Raw genomic sequence first — 18,449 nt, forward strand, 5'->3', positions numbered from 1 at the left:
GGGCTGCAGTAATGTCTTCCAGGATTAGGCATAGCACCTGAATCTGAAATCAATATATGGTGCAATTTCTCTCACAGCTAGGATTCAAAGGGTAGAAATAGGAGGGGTCTTTTATTGGCATCATTTGCTTCTTATTTCTGTGGGTTTGGAGGTCTTAGGTCCCAAGGAAGAAATATTTCCAAGGCAACACAGTAATGGTTTCACTAAACTGGTTGCTGAGACTGACAACTGGCCACTGTGGGCTCCTTATGCCACCAAACCAATTGTCATAAAAGATGACAGAAGGAAAAGGAATATTATTAGAAGAGTTACATAGAAGGCTTCAGTTACGCTTGTATTTATCTTTTCAGCTGCATTGTAGCTTGGTGTAGTTATATTGTTCCATATGCTTTTTGTATCAGAAATATAAAAATAATTACCTAAACTATATAAAAAACAAATATTTATAAAGAAATATTCACCTAATATTAAAAAAAAAACTTTACAAGTATTAAAGAGGAAAAAAAATGTCTGATGAAATGACTCTTAAAAATGTAAATTTTTGGTGTATAAGTGCTGTGGCTGGATAGGAGTCCAGAGCAGGAGCATGGACTACCCAGCCGCCCCCATGCCATCATCTCCGCTGTGGGTAGCAGTGATCTGCTCGAGCACCCATACCTAAGCATGGAGGTACACAACATCCTCAGCAAAGGGGGATTCAATATCTGGTTCTTTTGGACAGGGACTCAGGTGAAGCTTCCAGAATCAGCACCTGATAAACCCAATGTATATGATTTCAAAACCACATATGATCAGATGTACAATGATCTCCTTAGGAAAGAAAAAAGAACTCTACATGTAGAACAGCATTTTGCACATGTTGGACAGAAATAAGCAAATCAAGCCCAGGCCAGAAAGGTTCCAGAACTTCAAAGACCTGTTCAACAAGGAGAGAGTATATGACCAGATGATGAAAGATCTGAATTCCAGAGACCAGGAGAGCCGCCAGTCGGTGCATGAGGCGAATGTGGACATCCAGGTCAACCATGCAGAACACCTGGGGGCATTCCCCATCTTTGAGCTCTGCCAGTACATCTAGCACATGCAGGTCATGAAAACAAGATTGATGAACTGCTGCAGGAGTTTGAGGAGAAGAGCAGCCGAACCTTCCTGCACACCATCTGCTTCTACTGAGTGGCCAGCTGGTGCCTCCTGAAAATGCTTTCTTGCACTTCCTCTTGTTAATACTTTTTTCCTTCTTGACCCTTGTTTTTACTGTGAGGGCTGCTTCCCATTTATGACAGCAGCACTCATACACTGTACATACAAGATGAGAAGATGGACATAAGTGCAGATCCACACCAATCAAAGTTCTGTATCATACTTTTATGAGTGCAATATTGATTATGAAGTTTTTATTCTTTAACCAACAAAGAAAAAAGTGGTTTATAGTACGTTTTTCCCCAATATATCAGTGTCTTTCGTTGACCATTCATCCCCTCCCCACTACCTGGCTGGAAAGTACAAACACTTGAATAAAGCAATGGACTTTATCTGTTAGGAGGACCTGCAATTGTCTAATTTTAAAAAATGTAGATTTTTAAGATACTATAATTGTGGATACATGTTATTATGCATTTGTCTAAACGCTTAGAATGTACAACATCAAGAGTAAATCTTGGTACATGGCTGACTATGATGTGTCAACGTAGACTCGTCAGTTGTAACAAATGTACCACTCTGGAAGAGAATGCTGATGATGGAAGAGGCTACGCATTTGTGGGGAAAGAAGGCATATGGGAAATTTTTGTACCTTCTGATCAGCTTTGCTGTGGGAACTCTAAAAAAATAAAGTCTATTAAATGTATAAAAGGTGAATTTTTGCATGTAAAATATTTAAACAAAAATTTTCTAAACTATAATACTACAACAAATATGAAAAACATGATGTTCTTAGTATATAGAGGTCACACAATAAGAAAACACAAAGGCCCTAACAGAAAAATGGCAAAGGCATATATGAACAGACAATTCTCGAATAGGAGACAAAAATGGCTACAAATGTAAGAAACTAGTTAACCAGTTTTTAGTTAACTTCATTAGTAATCAAAAGCACAATAAATAAGAGTTTAAATTCTCATCTCTGAATATTTCAAAGCTTTACAATTTAATTCCTCATAATGCCAATTAGGAGGCACACACATTCTCAAATGTGCTCATAGCAGTTTAGAAAGTTGGCCCCTTTGTCTCAATAATCTGCCTTCTTGGGCTTTCTTGTATAGGTCCATTAACAGCTATAGTTTTCATATTCAGAGAGAAGCTGGAGCATGAGACCGTCTTGATTCAAGTACTCTTTTACTTCTTACTGGTTATGGGACTTAGAGTAAGTTACTTTGTTTCTTACTGAACCTATTTTCTCATCTATAAACTGTGGATAATTATATTTACCTTAAAGAAAACTATAAAGATTAAATTAAATAATGTAATTAAGAACTTAGAATAGGGTAAACATTCAGTTATTTACCCAATAGTCATTTTATTATAGCAATATTTCTTACAGCAGTATATATCATCTTAAAAATTTACACGTTATCCAAATGCTTAATATACAGAGAGAGAGGCAAAAAATATTATGGTACTATTTTCAAAAGGAACAGTATATGGCTATTAAAGATATTTTCTAAAAATGTCTAATGACAAAGAATATACTCACAATATGATGTTAAATGGAAAAAATTAGACAAGGATAAAAGCTGTACACAAATTATGATCCTACATATTAAAATATATGCAGAAAATTCACCCAAATTAATATTTGTATTTCTAGACTGTAGAATTATGAATGCCGTCTTTATGCTTTTTGGAGTTTTCTAAATCTTTACCATGAAGAGCATTACTTTCATAATCATAAAAAGTCACAAAGGCAATATGATGAAAAAGTATAATTTATGTAAATACAGGGTGGAGCAAAAGTAGGTATACAAGTTGTTTGTGTGGAAATTAATACAATAATTAATAAATAATTATACAAGAATAAACTCTCGACCTGACCTATGTGGCTCAGTGGTTGAGCGTCAATGCATGCACCAGGAGGTCACCGGTTCAATTCCCAGTCAGGGCACATGCCCAAATTGTGGGCCAAATCCCCAGTGGGGAGCATGCAGGAGACAGCCAATCAATGTTCTCTCTCATCGATGTTTCTATCTCTCCCTCCCTGTCTCTCTAAAATCAATGAAGAGAAAAAAAAAGTTAAAAAAAAGTGCATTAGCTTGAGAGAATCAGAAAAGAACATAGTTTGGGGGAAAGATAATTTCATTGTAAAATTTAGGATAAAGAGGTAAAACTTAGTGGGCAGCAATTATTTTATGATGGTGTTAAAAGAAAAGAGAAATGGAATTGATGTGAAATTAACAAATGTTGTTTGAGTGAGAATGACATGTGGATAGAAATAATAAGAGCCAGGAAGATCAATTGTACTTCAGCTGCAAGTGAAATGAGACTGGGTACCTCTGAACAAAAATAAAGCCAGTGTTCAACCAAGACATTTTTGAGGATTTGGCAAATGAGTTAGCATCACATATGGTAATTGCATATCCAGGATATCAACTCATTCCTCAAAAAGCCCTAGACATTTTTTAGAAATAAAAAGTTAATTACTTCATCACACTGTAATTTGGAAGCATTATAATCCTATCACAATTTTTCTATATAGAAAATAGAATAGACTTTTTATTTATTTATTTGTCATCCTCACCTGAGGACATTTTTCCATTTTTTTGTTCAGGTAGAGTGGGAGGGAGAGAGAGGAACAGAGAGAGAGAGAGAGAAACATCGACGTGAAAGGAACACATCGAGTGGCTGCCACCAGCACAACCGACCAGGGCCGGGGACAAACTGCAACCGAGGTACACGCCCTTAGCGGGAACCGAACCCGGGTCTCTCTTTACCGCAGGCCGACGCTCCAACCGCTGAGCCAAACCGGCCAGGGCTAGAATAGACTTTTTAAAAAGCAGTTTCTTGGTATTAAAATTTAAGATCTCCTAGGAAATGAAAATTTCTGTTTAGAGAACTTCCTCTCCTCTATCAGTTATCCCAAAGTTGTTTTTATTATCACAATTCTTTTACAGTGTAAGATTTTCCTTTCTATCTTGACTTATGATTGCTAGTTATTATCAAAACCAGGCAATGTCGAGCATGAATAGCCGGACAGAAAAAAACGTGTAAATTACTTGGTCAGAGAGCCTCTCAAGAACTTAAATAGATTTGGAATGGAAGATGCCAGACTACTTTAAATTTAATTAATTTGCCATATAAATGTTGAAAAACAATGACCAGATCTTTAAAATTTCAAGGATCAAGATTAAAGTTTTAAAAGATTCATTTTCTTTGTTACACAAAATTAATTCTCCTTTAATGTGTTTTGTTCTTATAATTTCATGATTTATCCATGTGCATCTAAACTTATTGTAATTTTTTTGTTCTATTTTTCTTATTGTGGTCTCCTTTGTGGGCAGGCCACTGAAAACTTTTAATTGTGCCAGATATCTCTGACTACTGAATAAATATTAGTTGATTGAGCCATGAGGATCTGTTTTCAAGAATGGTATCTTTCTATACATAATAATTATTAAACTTTTATTCTAACTTTCTATCTACATGGGCAAGAGTGGTCTGAATGAGGATTATCAGTGTGGACTGTGACATCACTCTATTTTTAAAATATTTATGCCCTTCTTTTACATTTATATCATGTATATATAAACATATGTATGTCTATATAAGCATACATACACACATATACACAAATATACATACACACATGAATACATATGTGTGAACCATGAGCCATAGATTTTTCATAGTGGTTAAAATATATATATATATGGTTTTTTTGTTGTATATTTTTGAATGCAGGGATTGTCTTTTCCCACTGTGAAGCCTTCAATGTATGGGTCATGGTTCATACATGGGAGTTGTTCAAAAAATGTTTGTGACTCTCGAATAGATGAAAGGACTCTAATATGTTTTCTGTCATCCCCATGGAACTGATACGATAACAGTTAACATCCTAATAATGAAAATTAAAGTCCTAAATTCATCCAGGTCATCCTTGAACCTAACGTTCTCCCCGAGAATCCAGTGCTGTTTTTCACCAAGCCGAACTTACTGTAACTGCAGAACCAACTCAAACTGGTCCTATCTTGTTTCTAACAAGACCTGGATCCAAAGTTTAAATTTTGGATACATCACTTACAAGTAACATTTGTGAACCATCACTCAGGAATAACTCTTGTGAACCCTTAACTGCTACCCCTTAAAATCCCACACGAACCCTGGATCAGGGAGATGGATTTGAGCTTTTGCTCCTGTCTTCTTGCCGGTCGACTCGCAAATAAAGCTTACTTTTCTCAAAAGCTAGTGCCATAGTACTGGATAGTATTTTGAGCAAATTTAATAGAGTATTTAATAATTTTATTTGAAAATATATTTCTGAAGTATATTTTATTACTAGCCTTAAAGCAAATATTAATAGTATACTCTATTGCACAGCAAATGATTAGACTGGTGTGCCAAAGCATTTTTATGGAAGAACGTATACATTCTTTAAAAAAAATTGTTTTTTCTTTACTGATTTTTTAGAGAAAGAGGAAGGGAGAGGGAAAGAGAGATAGAAACATTGATGAGTGAGAACATCGACTGGCCACCTCCAGCATGCTCTCCACTGGGGATTTGGCCCACAACCTGGGCACGTGTTCTGACCGGGAATCTAACCAGCAACCTCTTGGAGCATGGGTCAATGCTCAACCACTGAGCCACATCGGCTGGGCAAACTTATACTTTCTTAATAGTAAATTGAATTATTCCTAGAATTGAGAATTTTCATTCTAATGATGACATGGGTAATAAATCAATATAACTCTCATTAAAGATAAGATATATAATTCATCTTGTAGAATACAATTATTCACAAATAATTTTCTGAAATACCTCTTATAGTTTTCTTTGCTTACCAGGTTATTCCATTAAAAATTTATCTGCTATTACTTTAGGATGCTATCTTAGCACCACCTCCTTCCTACCCTTTACCTAAAAAGAAAAAAAAAATACATACACACACACACACACACAAAAATACACAAATGCATTATGTAGATATAATCCTAGTATGTCTTTCAGTTTTCTCCTGGGCACAAATACCAATTCTAATGGACACCATTAATCATAATAATAATAGTATTAACAGTAATCCATTCTGGATTAATTTATTTACCTTCATAGACTTAAGTTTAAATTATTTTCTTGACTTGACAGGTAAACAGTTCCTTAGGATCCTCTGAGACCACTGAGAATAGAGCAGAAAAGCCAAAAGGCTTTTTAAATAAAGCAGAGAAGGCTTATCAGACTTGCAGATGTGAGACCTGGTTGTTTCACCTGGATGGAGAGCTAGAGTCCTTCATGTCTTTGCAGCATGGGAGATACGAACTTGGAAATTGTAGAGGAATAGGGAAGGTCTTACCTATTATTGTTCTTGTGGTGTGATACCCTGCCCCCTCTTCTGAAGTGTGTGAAGTGTATGAATGCACGGGATCTGACACTAGGAGTGCCAGCTAAGTTGACACTTTTCTTAGCTTTTCCATAGCCAATGAACTGTTTTGTCAGAGGATCCTTTTAAAGTTTGAGAAATGAAAGAAGAGATGGCAGTCCTGCTGGAATAGATTTAAAAAGCACTGCTACCACCACGCCTGCCCCTGTCAGACATTAGATTAAATTTATGCCTTGAACTATCTTTGATACTTTTACTTGTCTACCTGAGATGAGCTTTTGTCTGATAAGTATACAATACTCATTTGAATGTACAATGCTGGGCCCTGCATTGGACTTGGAAGAGATGGAGATGAATGATTTAAGTAGAATTCTTTCTAAGTCTGGTGTAAATGAACCACTTAGCATACTAAGTATATACAGAATTATGTCTGAATGGACCTAATCTTGCCTATAAAATCTTATACACCATTAATGGTTATGAATGAGACAACTGCCTATTTAAAGTATAGGTTTACTCTAAGTATAAAAGAAGATCCAATGAAAACATTTACATTCCAATCAGAAAGAAAATATATTAAGAATGAGAAGAATGTAAGAATGGTTACATGTTCAAGATGTTAGGGCAGTATTTTCACCTTATTGTTATATATTTTCCCAAATAAGTATAATTTTCTTATCTCATGGGAATATCAAATATATGTTAATTAAAATTTATATCTATATATCAGAGGTTAAATATGCCAAATCAAAGTGAAATATCATTTGAAAAGTATAATAAATCTGAGATGAACTCAACCATAAATAGAATTCTAACCAGGTGTTTTATTTTTGCATAAATTAATTCAATAAATAAAGAGCATAGCAGCAAGTTGTAGGCCTATGATACACTGATTAATAATCTAATGGATTTTTTTCTACATTCGATATTTAGAAGAGAGATGTAAAAATGTCTTCTATCTAAGATATTACTAACTTTTACACCATAGAGATTTAAATATAGTTTTAACAATGAACAGAACCAAAGAAATGTTAAATTATGTTTACCATATTATTTATTCACTATGAGAGACGTGGTCTCAGTCTATTAGGAAATGATTTTAAAATGGAAGGTTGAGACTTAAATATAAGGTGTCCTATGAACTCACTGTTGTTCCAAAATATTAAATTCATTATATAACTTATTCACAAAGTATTATGATCAAGGGAGAAGCATTTGTCCAATACAGTGAGGTAAACTATACAAAGAGCGGCATATGGTCTACTGAATAATTGAACACATTTCTACTTCACTTGGCTTTTGTTGAACTGACCTAAGTGGGCAGCCTTTATCTGCTGTTTTTCTACACAAACAACTGGAAGCCTAATAGCTGACTAATTTGTTGGGTTAGAGCTGAAAGGGGTCATAGATCTAATTCTCTCCCTCTCTTTCAGCTGAAGAAAGTTAAGTCTACAGAAGTGAAATTAAATTATGTAAGTACTCTGCAAGTTAATGAAAAAGCAATAGCTAAAACCTCGTTTCTTCACTTCTAGTCCAGTGTTCTTTCCATGCTTCTATCCTACTTCTCCCAAGCAATTTCTAATGAAATGTTAAAATTGGTCCAAAAAAATTCCCTTAAATTATCCAGACCAGTAATTTCTAATGTTTTTAGAGCTATTACTTTTTTATTATGTTAATCATATTGAGGCCTTGCAAATTATATATTTTACCTTTCTCTTACCCTCTTTGTTTAAAGATGACACACTCAAAATTAATTTGGTTTTGAGATTTGAGAACTCTAAAATACAATGAAATGTAAACTCTTTTGGATAGAGATCATATTTTGTCACCTGATGTGTATAATAAATGTTCTCTGAACTTAATTAAGTTTAGCCAGATCTACAGAATTGACAAAGGCTTAGTGAAATCACCCTCTAAGACAGTATTTCAATTTTGCCAGTTTGTGTGGATAGACACAGTCTAAATTGAAAGTAAACTGATTTATTGGACCAAGGATGGCATTGCCAAACAGCAACCTATTTATGTTTCTGTCCTAGGTTAGCTTTTTCATTGTTTGTGTTATAATTGTTAAATGCAGTTTTGATATTGTCATGTGTTTCCCTCATTTTACTATAACTATACTTTATATAATTTATTTCTGGCTGTCCTCTCCACAGACTGATAATTCATTTTGAATTACTTTACCTTGTCTATGTTTTCATTTATCTTTTCGTGTCTTCCTAGAGTCCTTTTGTCTTTGAAGATACTGTAACTTCAAAAAAAAAAAAGCTAAACTAAATGAAGAGATATGCAGGCTCAGTGTTAAAAGAGAGGAATCTTAAAAACTTGGATAAAATGGTTGTATTTTTCTTTTCGGTCTTTAACAAGTATTATATTCACAAGTCTTTTATTTAGGAAGTCCATCCTTCTTGACCCTTTCTAGATTCAGTGTGTGTGTATGCTATGTACAGTTGATGATGTAGCAAATGAAAGGACATATATTTAGGAGAACAACCCATCAGACAGGTCTTGAGACAGAATTTGGGGAGCTAAGAATCTTGAGAACATAAGAAACTCCAAGTCTTAGTGTTGGCCACAGCTCTTCCAGGCAATTGACACATTAGGGCCACAGTGTAAGCACAGGTTAGAACAAATCTCTCTATGCCTCCACCTGAGTGGAGTGATGGGAGGGGGCAATAACTCTGGATTTTACTATTTGCAGATAAAGCTGTACCAAGCAGCTGCTTTATTCAGACACAGAAAACTAAACAAATGATGTGTTTATCTTTTGTACTCTTTCTTTATTTTGGAGGGAGGAAGCACACATTTTATTTCCTAGATACATTTGTTTAAATGATATCTATCTGTTTATACATTGCTTTGTTTCCTGGCATTATTTCTTGTTAAGTCCTTATGGAAACATTATACATTGTATTGCCTTGTCTATGCTTGTTGAATGAATGAATAAAAGAAGAACAGAAATATACCATGGAGATCTGAAACATTTCTGAGAAATAAATAATCTAGTCATGTCCCCTAATTGTACAGAATGAGGAAATGAAAATCTGGAAAGGTTGCATAATTTCTAATTAGCAGAAGCAGGTTAGTGTCCATTTCCTTCGATTTCCACTACAATATGTTTTCCACTGGAAAAATGCAACTGCTGCTAAACTGATAAACTTTTAAAAACTCTGGACTCTAGAATTAAGTTATTACTTTAGTGCCTCAGCCTTTATGACCCTGTAACTGTCTAGACAGAAATGTCTCTTAGAGTAAGACATATGTAATAACCCAGCAATTCTACTTCAGTATCTACACTAGAATAAAACACATATATAAGGATTCATAAAAACAAACATTTCAGCAACGTATCTAAAAATAAAGTCCTGGCAAGAACCTAAATGTTTCTGAATAAAGAGTGGTTAAATACATCTTAATATTTTTATTCTATGAAATACTATGCAAAAGAATGAGTCAGACATATGTTTGGTAACAGCAACATAATTCGAAGACACTGTAGAAAAAGAAATGAAAGTTATAAAGTATCTACAGTATGTAAACACATAGATGTGTAAAAAACAATATATGTAGTAGTTCTGGATCCATATGACATTTATGTAAAGGCATTACCAAAGGGTGTGGAATAAATATGTTAAATTTATAGCAGAAATAGTTACCTATAGGAATGGCAGGACTAAAAGTTGAAGGTGGCTTTCAAAGGTGGCTTGATTTCATCTCCACGTTTTAAATCTGTAAAAAGAAGAAAAAAAAAATAGAACGTAGACAAGAATAATTTGAGTAATGTAATCAATGTTTCTTAAAGCACGTTATCCAGACATCCGGGAAGCATTTTGTTGCCCAGCCGCCAGCATTATGAAAATATAGCTTACCTGAAAAGGGCTGGGTTTTGAAGATTACAGGGCTCTGAAACGCTGAGGAGCACTACGAAGAAAGCTTTGTGCAACCGACGACAGGAGTCGGGGTTAGCAGGACCTCAGCCGTCGGCTGCGGCTAAGAGGGCGCTCGCCGCCCGCCTGGGGAGCTGGAAGACGTCTCTGTGCGCAAGTAAACAGAGCGGGTCCTCCCACGGGGTAGGACTGCGCATGTGCAGTAGTTGCCGCATCGGCAAGATGGCGGAGGAAGAGCAAAGAAAAAGATCCCTATAGTTCCAGAAAAATCTGAAAAAGAGGAAGTTTTATCAGGCTCTCAAAGTCACCCAGGCACAGCAGGCACTTTTGGGAAAGAAGGAGCAGAGGAAAGGAAAAGGTGTCAGGTTTAAGCAGCTGGAATGGTTCCTACATGATGCCTGGCCGCAACAAGGTAACCGTGCGCCTCAGACGCCTAGAAGTGAAACCTTTTGGTTTGGAAGTGCCAGGTGAACATTCCCTGACCTTTGCTGTATGCAGCCGAAGGATTCGTGGAGTGAGTTTAATGGTACAGAGGGACCATTGCAAGGCTTTGCCTGAAGATTTTAAGTGGTGTCTGTCAAAGTGACACCCCTACCCCCACCCCCACCCCCACCCCCAGCCATAACAACACTGCCTATAGTGGAACCTATGTGAACTGGGAATTTTCAAATCTGAAGTCGGCCGGGGAACTCATCTTGAAAGTGGATAAGACAAGGTCAAGAATAAAACCATCCCTTTGACAGACAACACAGTGATTGAAGAGCACCTGGGTAAGTTTGGTGTCATTTGCTTGGAAGACCTCATTCATGAACTTGCTTTCTTGGGGAAGAATTTCCAGGTGATCTCAGGGTTGTTGTGCCCTTTCCATTGCTCATTGGGCCCTCAGGCTACCAAGAAAAGAGTGGACTTCCTCAAGGAGGTTGACTTATCTGGTTATGGAGGTGAACGCATCAATCAGCTCATATGGCAACTGAACTAGAACTAAACACAGAATACCTGAAAGCCCAGTGCATTGGAAGCATGTGTTTTTGTTCTTTGGAATTATCCAGTATCTTCAAAGAAGATTATTATTATTATTATTTTTGCTATATCTTTAGAAACTGGAGAGGAAGGGTCAGGGAAAAGATGGTGCTGTTTCTGTCAGGCACTTCTCATGACAGGGCAGTTCCAAAGGAAAAGTCCAGTGTGTTTTCCATGTTGGCCACTGCTACCACCTCTGAAATCAGCAAAGGACTCATGCCATGGTGGAGGGGTCCTGCTTGGTCACATTTTCTACCCAGAGGTTTAATGATGATGAATGGATACCTAAACATGAATACAAAATGGAAGTGGACCAAGTGCAGAGGCATACTTGAACCAGAGAGTTCCTAAGGCCTTGTTTTGGAAAGAACTTGAAGTACAGTCAGAAGAGCACAAAAGCAAAAACAAAAGAAGCACGTTATCCAATAAAAACTTAAAGTGCTTCTATTTTGACATTACCTTACACTAGGGACTGGGAGAGAATATGCAGATGTGCAAGAGAAGGTTGTCATTCTATGCCACCTCATAGTCTATAAAGAAGATATAAATCAGTTATTGTTATTTAATTATCATAGGAAAAAAGAAAAATTGTAAAGAATAACAGGGCAATAATGAAGGAAAGTAAAATTGATCATGGTTTTATCAACAAAGCATTAATTTAGTTAATAATAAACTAGTCCTTTTCAAGTCCAGATAAGTGACCCTCAAATATTTACTATATGATATTCTCTGAAAAAAATATAATAATTTTCAGGCTTTGGCTGTTCTAAAATATTTTATCTTTTGTTACCTTGTCATTTATGTTTTGACATCAATGGAAACCAGAAGAAATGAGTAAAAAGCAGGATCAGCAAAAAGGGGGGGATATTTAGCCATATACTTAGGGGGAAATGGTGAAATATATAAACTTAAGAAATGAGTAAAAAGTAGGATCAGAAAAAAAAAGGGGGGGGATATTTAGGCATATACTTGAGGGGAAACAGTGAAATATACAAACATGATAAATTAGTGTTAAGGACCAGTGGTACCTCATTAAAATATTTATCTTTCTGAGCTCTGAGCAAATATGTCATCTTAAAGTGAAACCTTATTTAGGAAGAAGAGCTTCATAAATTCTAGTATACATAGAATATGATTCACAGTGAAACTTTGTGAGGTTTATTATGGGAAGTTATGTAGTGTGGTGGTTAAGATCACAGGCTTAGTGCTGAGCCGTGTAAGTTTTGAAACCTGATTCTAGTTTTTACAGGTTGTATGATCCAGGGTAAGTTATTCAACCTATCTGTGCCTCAGTTTACTCTTTTGTTAAAAGAAATAATACTGCATACCTCACAGACTATTTTAAGTAGGTACTAAATGAGGTGGTGAAAGAAAAGCACTTGCTTAGTCATGCTTAGTAAACTAAAGAAGAATTACTTTATTCTTTCTCTGGTGGAAGTGTAAAAACATAGGCAAACAATGAAATGATAGCCTTTTATTAGTGTTCTAAAGACAAAGTATAGATTATTTAGTTGTTTAGTTATTCTGGTAAATAAAGACACAAAAGATATGATAGTCTAATCACCACAGTAAGCTTTTCAGATTTTAGGTAAAAGCAGAACAATCAGACATTTTTTTTGGTTGGGTGAGGAAGAAAATGAATTAGAACATGACCAGGGAAATGTCTGGAGATAAAGGTAATAGCAAGGAGATGATGTGTGCTCAGTGTTCTGTCCACAGGGCTGTCCTTTGCTCACAGATGATAACTGACTTTTATTGACAACAATTGGGGGAGAAAATAGATCGAAGTAGATAAAAGTGTGGAAAACATCTGCCAATGGTAAACTACTACACAGTTGTGTGGTTCCTTTAGAACTGTCCACTTCCTCATGGGCCTATCACAAACTTTACCTTAAAACAAACAAACCAACCAACAAACAAAAAAAAACCCCTCAGATTATGGTTTATCCACTTCTCAAAGTTATCTCTAAGGTAGGAAATTCATGGGTTCTCCTTGTTAATAATTCTATAATTGGGAAGGTTTCTCTTTCATCTAATTTCTATTTCTCAACACACAAATATCACAGCCCTTCTTTCCAAAATGTGTACGTACATTGTCTACATGCTTTTCCTCTGAATAACTAAGGGCCAGTGGAAATTATTGCTTATTGTTATTATTTTTGCATTGATAGACTGAATTCCATTGCTTTCTTTTTTTTTTTATCCTCACCTGAGGACATTTTTCCATTTTTTGTTCAGATAGAGCGGGAGGGAGAGAGAGAGAGAGAGAAAAAAAAACATCGATGTGAAGGGACACATTGAGTGGCTGCCACCCGCACGACCAACCAGGGCCGGGGACAAACTGCAACCGAGATACATGCCCTTAGCGGGAACTGAGCCCAGCTCTCTCTGTACCGCAGGCCGACGCTCCAGCCGCTGAGCCAAACCGGCCAGGGCTCCATTGCTTTCGTTACTAGAAATGAAAATTATCCATTCACCGCCCTTTGTGAAATAACTCCTCAAATATTTGAACTTAAAGTTAATTGTCAAGGTGGTAGTTGAAATTCAAGTCAAAAACTCAGTATAATGTTTCTGGTCTTACTACCAACATTGACACAAAATAAGTCAATGCAAGTGTACTGTACATGAAAACTATTACTTCTCAAAGTGTCTTCATCTGGGGAAGGAGTAATATTTTTATTGGGCAAAAGGACTTTATTTCCATAATACAGTTAGTTGTTCCATAGATACCTAACCAAAAGGTTTCAACCAGGTAGATGGAATCAAACACCAAGTAAAGTATTTATATTTCTTAATTTAAAAAAATTAAACTGTATCTTTGTTCTTACCAGTTTCATTTACTTAGGATTTAGCTAATGAGATTTAGATATTTCTTTTATATTAGTCCTTATTCAACAATTAGTATAACACTAAACCCAATTTAAGCATCTTTCATTTACTATAGAAATATAACCCTTCACATAAAAGTCTGATTCAAAAAATTGATCATCTGTATAGAAGGTTTTAAAAAGAAAAATGAACTATGTGGTAATTAATATCCTCAAGTGCATTCCATTCATGAAATTGCAATTGCTAACTTTCTATGTAGTCAGTTTTGTTTCCCTTTTTCGCCTTAATTTCCAGGAAGGGCGAACCAAATTTAATGTTTAGTATCAGTAAACATAGGTCATGTGGTTGACATATTTATTTCATACTGTTATACATTTTTCAAACAAATCTAACAGTCTTATTTATACAGTCTTTGTAATAATAAGTTTCTTTTGGAAGCTGACAGGGTATCAGTTACATAATGTCGATACGTAATGAGTTCTGCCATTTTTTCACTGCAAATTACTTCCCATTAAATGCAACAGGAAGTGGTATAAAACAGGAGACTAACCCCTGGCATTTCTCTTGATCTAAATTTATTATGAATGGGGTTTTGAACAATTATATTTAACCTTTCTATCAGAAGAATGAAAATTGGTTTTATTTTAAATTAGCGTTTCGGGTAAGTTCTGGAAAATTCTAATCATTGACAGAATCATGAAGGGGCTACATTTTTGATATTGCATAGTTATATACAGTGTCTGATACTTCAAGATCAAGAAATCTGAGACAGATTTTCAGGGAAAAAGTTGCATTTGTCATCACAAAAATTAGATTTACTTTAACACTGGGATCATTATATAACGGCAAGAGGTGTGGACTTTCTTAGAATAAGAGAAGAGTTTAGAGCAAAACATTAACTTTAAGCATGAAGTTAAGGATGCAAAGTGATGTACAGTAGTGCTTCTCAAACTCTAAAGTGTATACAAAACTTGGGAACCTTGTTAAATGCACACTGTGACTCAATTAGGTCTGGGGTGGGGCCTGAGATCTTACATTTCTAACAAGCTCCCAGATGGTACGAATTCTGTGGTCTGGGGAATCTCACATAATGATGGACATAATTCTGATAATTAGGGTTAGGTAAGGTTAATAATTTTTATTTGAAATCTAAGAATATTTAGAGGTCACTGTTCTCATCAACTTTCACAAACTAAAAGTATTGATGGTGAAGGTATGTGGTACCAAGCTAGCATATTCATCCATAACTTTTAGTCTCTTTACTGAGAGGACTTGTTTACTGGAATGAAACTGAATCTTCAGTACATCAGACCAGCTGTGTCTACAGATCTATGCACATGGGTTTTCAGGTAAAGACAGAATTCTTTCACATATCTGTGCTATTTAATTTAATTTTGTTTACATATTTTGTATGCCTCAGATGGCTTGAAATGAACTAGAGACAGGGTGGGAAAAGAGTTTTAGCTGCAGCAAAAAAAATTGTTTTTTGTCAAATAAAACAGAAATTTATAAAAGCTGTTTATATATAACTATCATATAACTGTTTTGTGGGGAAAAGGTGACATTTATTAGTTAAATATTTTAGTTAATGTAAAAGCTGAGATTATCACTGTTGAACTAAGAAATACTTTTTATTTGTCCCTCTTTTTGAGATGTAGCCTCAGTGTTGCTATTAATGTCACTTCATCACATGATTTCCAGAGCATGAGTTGGTATTAGATCCCTTCTTGATAATGAATAGTTTATTTTTTATTTTTTATCCTCACCCGAGGACATTTTTCCATTTTTTGTTCAGGTAGAGTGGGAGGGAGAGAGAGGAACAGAGAGAGAGAGAGAAACATCGAAGTGAAAGGAACACATAGAGTGGCTGCCACCCACACGACCGACCAGGGCCGGGGACAAACTGCAACCGAGGTACGCGCCCTTAGCGGGAACCAAACCCGGGTCTCTCTGGACCGCAGGCCAACGCTCTAACCGCTGAGCCAACCCGGCCAGGGCGATAATGAATAGTTTATAAAAGATAACATTCACAATTGTCAAATTACTTCAAAAGCAAAATAGTTAGATTTCAATGTAATCCTAGTTAAGGTTGTCCTTGTTGGATCTAATGTAAAAAACGTTTCTTAATTTTAGAGAAGAATATCAGCATCCATTACCCTTTTATATGAAAACATTGGCATAAAAAGTTAAAGTGGCAAAAATTGTCAGGATCAGAGCTCCTCCACTAAATACTCCAGATAAATTTTCCTCTGAGGAAAATCTAAGTGAACAGAATTTCCCTTTTTTCTTTAAGATTTACTTCATTAAATCCAAAATGTCCATTGTGTGCTGTGAACTATTACTAAGTGTTTTTTGGAAAAGCCTTTATATGAAAAATGAAACAAAACAAAAACTAAATAGCAAAAACAAATTACTAAATGGACTTCTGCTTCTATTCAAGATGGGGTCATAGGGACCAGATTGACCCTCCTGCTTGAAACAACTATAGGAACAGAGAAAATGTATGGAACAATGTTTTGCAGATATTGAACATCAAATAGCACAGGATAGTAATCCCAGAAACAAATGAGGGAAGCACTATGATTATCTCAGCCCAGTGTCTGAAGAGAGATTCCAAGTAATAGTACAGGGTGGGGAACCAAGACTAAATCTGGTCAACTCTCAGAGTTGAAGAGATGAAACTGGTCATCTGCAGAGCACCTACAGAGCAGGCAGAGTCCCTGGGCAGAAACAACTTCACAAAGAAAGAGCTCCTGAAATCTCAAGAAGATCCCTTCAGGTTTTCAGTTAGGTACAGATCAGTTTATTCATGTAAGGAAACAAGAACCACCTGAAAAAGGACAAAGGCCAATCACAGAGCTGAGAGTTATTCATATTCCTGTATGTGGGATTTTAGGCATAATTTAACATACATTAGATAGAGTACTCAAAAAGTTATTACCGTAGGAGTGGAGTAAAATAAGCCCTATACTAATGACTGCTCTGTAATCCTACCTCATAAAATTTATTGGAAAGCCTCAAAAGGATGTACTCTTTCCAAGTAACTTAACTATGACCAAGAATAAAGTTCAAGAATACTAATAGGAACACAAAAATATCCATTACCCACCCAACAAAGCCAGATCATAATGTCTGGCATCCATTCAAAACTGACCAGGCATATAAAGAAGCAGGGAAATATGACCTGTAGTGAAAGGGAAAAAAAGCAACCAATAGAAACAATCCAAAATTGACACAGACAATAGAATTAGTAGGTGATCACATTATAAAAGTTATTGTAGCTATCTATATCTCATATGCTCATGAAAGTAGAGGAAAGGGTCAGCATATTAAGTAGAGACATGGAAGATATATAAAAAACCCAGATCAAACTTCTAGAGGTGAAAAACACAATATCTGAGATGGACACTATACAGAATTAACAGTAGCTTAAACACTACAGAGTAAAGCAAACCAGTGAGCTTGACAATATAGCAATAGAACTATTCAAAATAAAACACAGAAAGGAAAAAGACCAAAAACAAATGAACAGAGTATCAGTGATTTGTGGGACATCTTGAAGCAGCTTAAGCATATATGTTAACTGGAATCTTCAAGGCAGACTGGGCAGAAAAATTATTTGAAGAAGTGACTGAAGTACAGTGGATCTCAACTGCATGAAATATGAAGAGAGCTACCCAAAGCACAATAAAATTACTTGAAATCACTGATAACAGAAAATCTTAACAGAGGATAAAAGACATAGTTTGTACATAGGATGAAGTACAATTACTTTTTTAAAGTACAAAAATCCTTTCAACTTAGAATTCCGTATTTAAGTCCTTCTTTTTCCTCAAAAAAAGGAATCTTCACTATAGAGGTCAGAATCAGTCAGGAAAGCATGGCTTTGTCTGGCAAATCTTGTCACTCCCTCTTCTTTCCTTCCACATCTCCCCCTTCCTTACTTTATCAATATGAGGTTGGGAAGATTTATCTTACGCATATGTATTAATCAGCAATACTAAGGTCTGATTTGTAAAGAAAGATGTCCACTCCTAGGTATCAAAGTGGTTCTTAAACTCTAACCTTTGGAAATTAATTATAAAGGTCTCATCTGCAATGTGTGTTACTCTGCTTCACTTCCCCACTGCTAACCCCAAAGGGTGTCACACAAAAAGCAACTGAGAGGGTCAGTGTGTTTATAAACCTCC

General features: G+C 35.7%; 2 pseudogenes; both read left to right on the top strand.

Annotated features, from left to right (window-relative positions):
* The first annotated feature begins 607 nt into the window (after nucleotides 1-607).
* LOC118621999 lies at nucleotides 608-1,173 on the top strand (annotated as a pseudogene).
* A 9,432-nt stretch (nucleotides 1,174-10,605) lies between these two features.
* LOC118621992 lies at nucleotides 10,606-11,389 on the top strand (annotated as a pseudogene).
* The last annotated feature ends 7,060 nt before the right edge of the window (nucleotides 11,390-18,449 follow it).

The sequence above is a fragment of the Molossus molossus genome, unplaced genomic scaffold (genome assembly GCF_014108415.1).
Source record: "Molossus molossus isolate mMolMol1 unplaced genomic scaffold, mMolMol1.p scaffold_m16_p_8, whole genome shotgun sequence".
Taxonomy (NCBI): Eukaryota; Metazoa; Chordata; class Mammalia; order Chiroptera; family Molossidae; genus Molossus; species Molossus molossus.